Below are 8,337 nucleotides of genomic sequence, written 5' to 3'. Positions count from 1 at the left end.
TGCTCACATTGATTGCACTAAGAAGACCGTCACTGTTAGTTTCGAGGGTGTGTCTCATGAATTTAACTTCTCCAAGTTTGGAAGACAACCCCATGAAAGAGAGTCGTCTGGTAGGGATGAAATTATTGCTCTTGCCTCTATTGCCGTACCTCCTACGTATCCTTTAGAGCAATATCTACTTGAGCATGAAAATGATATGCATATGGAGGAGAGAGATGAGATAGATAAAATTTTCTTAGAACAATATCCTATTCTCAAGAATAATCTGCCTGTTGAACTGCTTGGGGATCCTCCCCCACCAAAGGGTGATCCTGTGTTCGAGCTTAAACAGTTGCCTGATACTCTTAAGTATGCCTATCTTGATGAGAAGGAGATATATCCTGTTATTATTAGTGCTCTCCTCTCAGAGCACGAAGAGAAAAAGTTACTAAAAACTCTGAGGAAGCACCGTGCTGCTATTGGATATACTCTTGATGATCTTAAGGGTATTAGTCCTACTCTATGCCAACACAAGATTAAAACTGATCCTGACTTCAAACCAGTTGCTGATCATCAAAGGAGTTTGAATCCTAAGATGAAAGAGGTCGTTAGAAAAGAAATATTAAAGCTTCTCGAAGCAGGAATCATTTATCATGTTGCTCATAGTGATTGGGTAAGTCCAGTACATCGCGTACCTAAGAAAGGAGGTATCACCGTCGTTCCTAATGATAAGGATGAACTAATCCCACAAAGGATTATTACCGACTATAGGATGGCGATAGACTTCCGGAAACTGAACAAGGCAACCAGGAAAGATCATTATCCTTTGTCGTTTATCGACCAAATGCTAGAAAGGCTATCCAAACACACACACTTCTGCTTTCTAGACGGTTTTCAGGTTTCTCGCAAATACCTGTTGCATAATCTGATCAAGAGAAAACCACTTTCATCTGCCCCTTCGGTACCTTTGCCTATAGACGTATGCCTTTTGGCTTATGCAATGCACCTGCCACCTTCCAAAGATGTATGATGGCTATATTCTCTGACTTTTGTGAAAAGATTGTCGAGGTTTTCATGGATGACTTCTCCGTTTACGGGTCTTCCTTTGATGATTGCCTCAGCAACCTTGATCGAGTCTTACAGAGATGCGAAGAAACCAACCTCGTCTTGAATTGGGAGAAGTGCCACTTTATGGTTAATGAAGGTATCGTCTTAGGACACAAAATCTCTGGAAGAGGCATTGAAGTTCATAAGGCTAAGGTTGATGCAATTGAGAAAATGCCTTGCTCCACAGATATCAGAGGTACACGAAGTTTCCTAGGTCATGCTGGCTTCTATAGAAGGTTCATTAAAGACTTCTCTAAGATTTCTAGGCCTCTTACCAACCTCTTGGAGAAGGATGTTCCTTTTGTTTTTGATGAGGATTGTGAGGAAGCCTTTGAAATACTTAAGAAGGCTTTGATAACCGCACCTATTGTTCAACCACCTGACTGGAACTTGCCCTTTGAAATCATGTGCGATGCTAGTGATTATGTTGTTGGTGCTGTTCTAGGACAGAGAGTTGACAAGAAGTTGAATGTCATTCACTACGCTAGTAAAACTCTAGACAGTGCCCAAAGAAACTATGCCACTACGGAGAAGGAATTTTTAGCACTCGTGTTTGCATGTGAAAAGTTCAGATCTTATATAGTTGACTCCAAAGTCACTATTCACTCTGATCATGCTGCTATTAAGTACCTTATGGAGAAGAAGGACGCTAAGCCTAGGCTGATCAGATGGGTTCTCCTGCTACAGGAATTTGATTTGCACGTCATTGACCGAAAGGGTGCTGATAACCCTGTAGCAGATAACTTGTCTAGGCTAGAGAATGTCCTTGATGACCCACTACCTATTGATGACAACTTTCCTAATGAGCAACTAAATGTCATCCGCACTTCACATAGTGCATCGTGGTATGCCGATTATGCAAACTATATCGTAGCCAAATACTTACCACCCAGTTTCACCTATTAGCAAAAGAAGAAGTTCTTCTTTGATTTGAGACACTACTTTTGGGATGATCCTCACCTTTATAAGGAGGAGTAGATGGTGTTATTAGACGTTGTGTGCCTGAACATGAACATGGACAGATCCTGTAGAAGTGTCATTCCGAAGCCTACGGAGGACACCACGCTGGAGATAGAACTGTTGGTGAACGTCGCATGGGAGAAAAAAAAAATTCCTACGCGCACGAAGACCTATCATGGTGATGTCCACCTACGAGAGGGGATGAGTGATCTACGTACCCTTGTAGACCGTACAGCAGAAGCGTTAGAGAACGCGGTTGATGTAGTGGAACGTCCTCACGTCCCTCGATCCGCCCCGCGAACAATCCCGCGATCAGTCCCACGATCTAGTACCGAACGGACGGCACCTCCGCGTTCAGCACACGTACAGCTCGACGATGATCTCGGCCTTCTTGATCCAGCAAGAGAGACGGAGAGGTAGAAGAGTTCTCCGGCAGCGTGACGGCGCTCCGGAGGTTGGTGATGACCTTGTCTCAGCAGGGCTCCGCCCGAGCTCCGCAGAAACGCGATCTAGAGGAAAAACTGTGGAGGTATGTGGTCGGGTTGCCGTGGAAAAGTCGTCTCAAATCAGCCCTAAAACCTCCGTATATATAGGTGGGAGGGAGGGGGCCTTGCCTTGGGGCTCAAGGAGCCCCAAGGGGGTCGGCCGAGTCCAAGGGGGAGGACTCTCCCCCCCCAAACCGAGTTGGACTAGGTTTGGTGGGAGGGAGTCCCCCTTCCTTCCCACCTCCTCCTTTTTTTTTCTTTCTCTCTTGATTTTCTTCTCCTTGGCACATAGAGCCTTTTGGGCTGTCCCACCAGCCCACTAAGGGCTGGTGTGCCACCCTCAAGGCCTATGGGCTTCCCCGGGGTGGGTTGCCCCCCCCGGTGAACTCCCGGAACCCATTCTTCATTCCCGGTACATTCCCGGTAACTCCGAAAACCTTCCGGTAATCAAATGTGGTCATCCTATATATCAATCTTCGTTTCCGGACCATTCCGGAAACCCTCGTGACGTCCGTGATCTCATCCGGGACTCCGAACAACATTCGGTAACCAACCATATAACTCTAATACGCATAAAACAACGTCGAACCTTAAGTGTGCAGACCCTGCGGGTTCGAGAACTATGTAGACATGACCCGAGAGACTCCTCGGTCAATATCCAATAGCGGGACCTGGATGCCCATATTGGATCCTACATATTCTACGAAGATCTTATCGTTTGAACCTCAGTGCCAAGGATTCATATAATCCCGTATGTCATTCCCTTTGTCCTTCGGTATGTTACTTGCCCGAGATTCGATCGTCAGTATCCTTATACCTATTTCAATCTCGTTTACTGGCAAGTCTCTTTACTCGTTCCGTAATACAAGATCCCGCAACTTACACTAAGTTACATTGCTTGCAAGGCTTGTGTGTGATGTTGTATTACCGAGTGGGCCCCGAGATACCTCTCCGTTCACACGGAGTGACAAATCCCAGTCTTGATCCATACTAACTCAACTAACACCTTCGGAGATACCTGTAGAGCATCTTTATAGTCACCCAGTTACGTTGCGACGTTTGATACACACAAAGAATTCCTCCGGTGTCAGTGAGTTATATGATCTCATGGTCATAGGAATAAATACTTGACACGCAGAAAACAGTAGCAACAAAATGACACGATCAACATGCTACGTCTATTAGTTTGGGTCTAGTCCATCACGTGATTCTCCTAATGACGTGATCCAGTTATCAATCAACAACACCTTGTTCATAATCAGAAGACACTAACTATCTTTGTTCAACTGGCTAGCCAACTAGAGGCTTGCTAGGGACGGTGTTTTGTCTATGTATCCACGCATGTAAATGAGTCTTCATTCAATACAATTATAGCATGGATAATAAACGATTATCTTGATACAGGAATTATAATAATAACTATATTTATTATTGCCTCTAGGGCATAATTCCAACAAGAACTACCCACAAGGTATTGCAATCAGGTTTTTATTGGCCCACTCTCTTCAAGGATGCCCGTAAGTTTGTCTTGTCTTGTGATGAATGCCAAAGAATAGGGAATATTAGTATGCGTCAGGAAATGCCTATGAACTATTCACTTGTCATTGAACCATTTGATGTCTGGGGCTTTGATTATGTGGGACCCTTCCCGAGTTCCAATGGGTACACTCACATCTTAGTTGCTATGGATTACGTCACTAAGTGGGTAGAAGCTATCCCCACTAAAAATGCTGATCACCACACCTCTATTAAGATGCTTAAAGAACTCATATTCCCAAGATTTGGAGTCCCTAGATATCTGATGACTGATGGCGGTTCACACTTCATTCATGGTGTTTTCCGCAAGATGCTAGCTAAGTATGATGTCAACCATAGAGTTGCGTCTCCTTATCATCCTCAGTCTAGTGGTCAAGTGGAGTTGAGTAATAGGGAGATCAAGTTGATCCTACAAAATACCGTCAATAGATCTCAAAAGAATTGGTCTAGCAAACTTGACGATGCACTATGGGCTTATAGGACTGCTTATAAGAATCCCATGGGCATGTCACCGTATAAAATGGTTTACGGTAAAGCCTGTCATTTACCTCTTGAGCTGGAACATAAAGCTTATTGGGCAATCAAAGAGCTCAACTTTGATTTCAAACTTGCCGGTGAGAAGCGGTTGTTTGATATCACCTCGTTAGATGAATGGAGAGCCCAGGCATATGAGAATGCCAAGTTGTTCAAGGAAAAGGTTAAGAGATGGCACGACAAACGAATACCGAAACGAGAGTTCAATGTAGGTGATTATGTAGTGTTATACAATTATCGTTTGAGATTCTTTGCAGGCAAGCTTCTCTCTAAATGGGAAGGTCCCTACGTTATCGAGGAAGTATATCGTTCCGGTGCCATCAAAATCAATAACACGGAAGGCAATTTTCCTAGAGTGGTTAATGGGCAAAGAATCAAGCATTACATCTCTGGTACTCCCATAAATGTTGAGACCAATATCATCAATGTCATAACTCCAGAGGAGTACATAAGGGATGTTTATCAGCCTGTTTCAGACCCTGAAAATGAAGAGGTATCTGTTTTGGTAAAAAATTGGACTCTGATGCTTTTCTAATAGGAAATTTCCTCCGTTTTGGAATTTTTGGAAAATTAGAAAAATAAAAAGCAGTCCGGAGAGCGCACGAGGCAGCCACAAGCCCTGCCACCGCCCTACCCCCTGGTGGCAGAGGGCAAGCTTGTGGGCACCTCGTGTGCCTCCCGGACTCCGTTTTCTTGCAGAGCACTCCTTTTGGTCCAGAAAAATCAATATATACCCGCCCGAAGGTTTGGGTCTCCGTATTGCGCAGTTTTCCTCTATTTTCGTTTCGAGCTTGTTTCTACCGTAGATTTAGAGCAAAGATGTCTCAGGAATCTGTTGGGGAGAATGATCTTCACCAAGTTCATGAGGGAGTAGATGCTGATCTGAAAAGAGTAGAAGTCACGGAAGCCAGGGACCAAGTTAAGGAGAAAACCCAAGCTAGGGAGGAAGTTCAACCTATGTTCAACATTGAAGACGTTGGAGGAGTAGATTTTCTCCAACCCTTCCTCCACGTGCTGTATCCATCCTTGATTGATCTCTTGAGGTTTTGCGAAACAACTCGTGCTCGCAATATTTCCCTTTCTCGTGAAGTTGTTTTGTTGGAAAACCATGTCACAGATCTCAAAGGTATAAATCAAAGATTGATAGCTCTCTTGGAATCAAAGGCAACAACTCCACCACCATCACCGCCAAAGGAAGACAACTAAGCATTGGTATGGGCAATCCCCTTGGCTTCTGCCAAGCTTGGGGGAGTTGCCCTTGTATCGAATCACCTTTATATCTTTTGCTTTTACCTTTGTTTTAGTTCTTTCCTTTTCAGTTTTTATTTCTTCTCTTAGAGGAATAAGTCTTTAGTTTTTAGTTTGAGTCTTTTGCTTTTATCTCTCCCCCGATGTATTCGAGCTTACGAGCTATATAATAAAGAGTATCTTAGTCAAGGGCTTTGCTTTGTGCCATGATCGAAAGTATGAAAAGAACGATAGCATGAAAGATCATGAGACGATCTTATGGAAAGTGATAACTTCAGTTATGACACGTATGATGAGTGGAACTTGTTGAAAATAAAACAACATAGACCTCAGTCATTGTTGCAATTAATAAGAAGTAATAAGGAAAGAGAGGTTCACATATAAATATATCATATTAGACACTTTTTACAATTGTGAGCACTCACCAAACTATTACATGCTTAGGAGTACACGTTGGACAAGGAAGACAACATAATGAATTGTGTTTGCTTGGTTCCAAAAAATGTTATATGATTAGAGATCCCTTAGCATATGACGATTGATTCCACCTCATATTAGCCAAAACTCCCACACCAAGTAGAGATACTACTTGTGCATCCATAAACCTTCAACCCAGTTTTGCCATGAGAGTCCACCATACCTACCTATGGATTGAATAAGATCCTTAAAGTAAGTTGTCATCGGTGCAAGCAATAAAAATTGCTCTATAATATGTATGATCTATTAGTGTGTGGAAAATAAGCTTTGTATGAACCTGTGATGAGGAAGACATAAAAGCGACAGACTGCATAATAAAGTTCTTTATCACATGAGGCAATATAAAGTGACGTTCCTCCGCACTAAGAGGACACGCATTCAAACCTCAAAAGCGCATGACAACCTCTACTTCCCTCTGCGAAGGGCCTATCTTGTACCTTTACTTTTTGCCCTTGTAAGAGTCATGGTGATCTTCACCAATTCCTTATTTTGCCTTTGTCTTGGCTACCGTCACATGCTTGGGAAAGATCTACATTCATATATCAACTTGGATTTGAGTACTCATGCTTTATTATTGTTGACTTTACCCTTGAGGTAAATCGTTGGGAGGCAAAACTATAAGCCCCTATCTTCCTCTGTGTCCAGCTGAGACTTTGACACCATGAGTACCACGTGAATTGTAACAATTGTGGAAAACAAAAGAGATGATTGAGTATGTGGATTTTCCTTACAAGCTCTTATTTGACTCTTTCCGATGTTGTGATAAATTGCAATTGCTTCAATGACTATGGACTATTGTTGGTTACTTCTCGGTAAGGTTTTTGCTTCATGCTTTGCTTTGTGAAGGAATTGTTACTTTCCCATAAGAATCTTTATGATGTATTGTTGTTCTATGTGTGATCATGATGCCCTCATGTCCGTATTATGTTTTTTCGACACCTTCGTCCCTAAACATGTGGACATGTTTATGGAACTTGGTTTTCGCTTGAGGACAAGCGAGGTCTAAGCTTGAGAGAGTTGATACGTCCATTTTGCATCATGCTTTCATGTTGATATTTATTGCTTTATGGGCTGTTATATTACTTTGTGGTACCATATTTATGCCTTTTCTCTCTTATTTTGCAAGGTTTATTTGAAGAGGGAGAATTCAGGCAGCTGGAATTCTGGACTAGAAAAGGAGCAAATCTTAGTCCACTATTCTGCACATCTTCAAATGCCCCAAAAATTTACGTGGATTTTTTTGGGATTATATAAAAAATATTGGGCGAAAGAAGTATCGGAGGGGGGCTACTAGGGCGCCACAAGCCCTGCCACCGCCACCCTCCTGGTGGCGGAGTGGGGGCTTGTGGGATCCCTGACGGCCCACTAGCCCCCCTCTTTTGCTATATGAAGGGTTTTGGTCTGGAAAAAATCATTCGGGAGATTTTTCGTGGTTTCGCCGCCGCCACGAGGTGGAACTTGAGCAGATCCAATCTAGAGCTCCGGCAGGATGATCCTGCCGGGGAAACTTCCCTCCCGAAGGGGGAAATCGTTGCATCGTCATCACCAACACTCCTCTCGTCGGAGGGGAGGCATCTTCATCAACATCTTCATCATCACCATCTCCTCTCCAATCCCTAGTTCATCTCTTGTAACCAATCTTCGTCTCGCAACTCCGATTGGTACTTGTAAGGTTGCTAGTAGTGTTGATTACTCTTTGTAGTTGATTCTAGTTGGATTACTTGGTGGAAGAGTTTATGTTCAGATCCTTGATGCTATTCATTACACCTCTGATCATGATTATGATTATGCTTTGTGAGTAATTACTTTTGTTCTGAGGACATTGGATAAGTCATGCTGATAATAATCATGTGAATTTGATATTCGTTCGGTATTTTGATATGCTGTATGTTGTTTTTCCTCTGGTGGTGTTATGTGAACGTCGACTACATAACACTTCACCATATTTGGGCCTAGAGGAAGGCATTGGGAATTAGTAAGTAGATGATGGGTTGCTGGAGTGACAGAAGCT

Source organism: Hordeum vulgare, chromosome 5H (assembly GCF_904849725.1).
Source record: "Hordeum vulgare subsp. vulgare chromosome 5H, MorexV3_pseudomolecules_assembly, whole genome shotgun sequence".
Lineage (NCBI taxonomy): Eukaryota > Viridiplantae > Streptophyta > Magnoliopsida > Poales > Poaceae > Hordeum > Hordeum vulgare.
The sequence above is the reverse complement of the archived record's forward strand: the minus strand, read 5'-3'. Positions refer to the sequence as shown.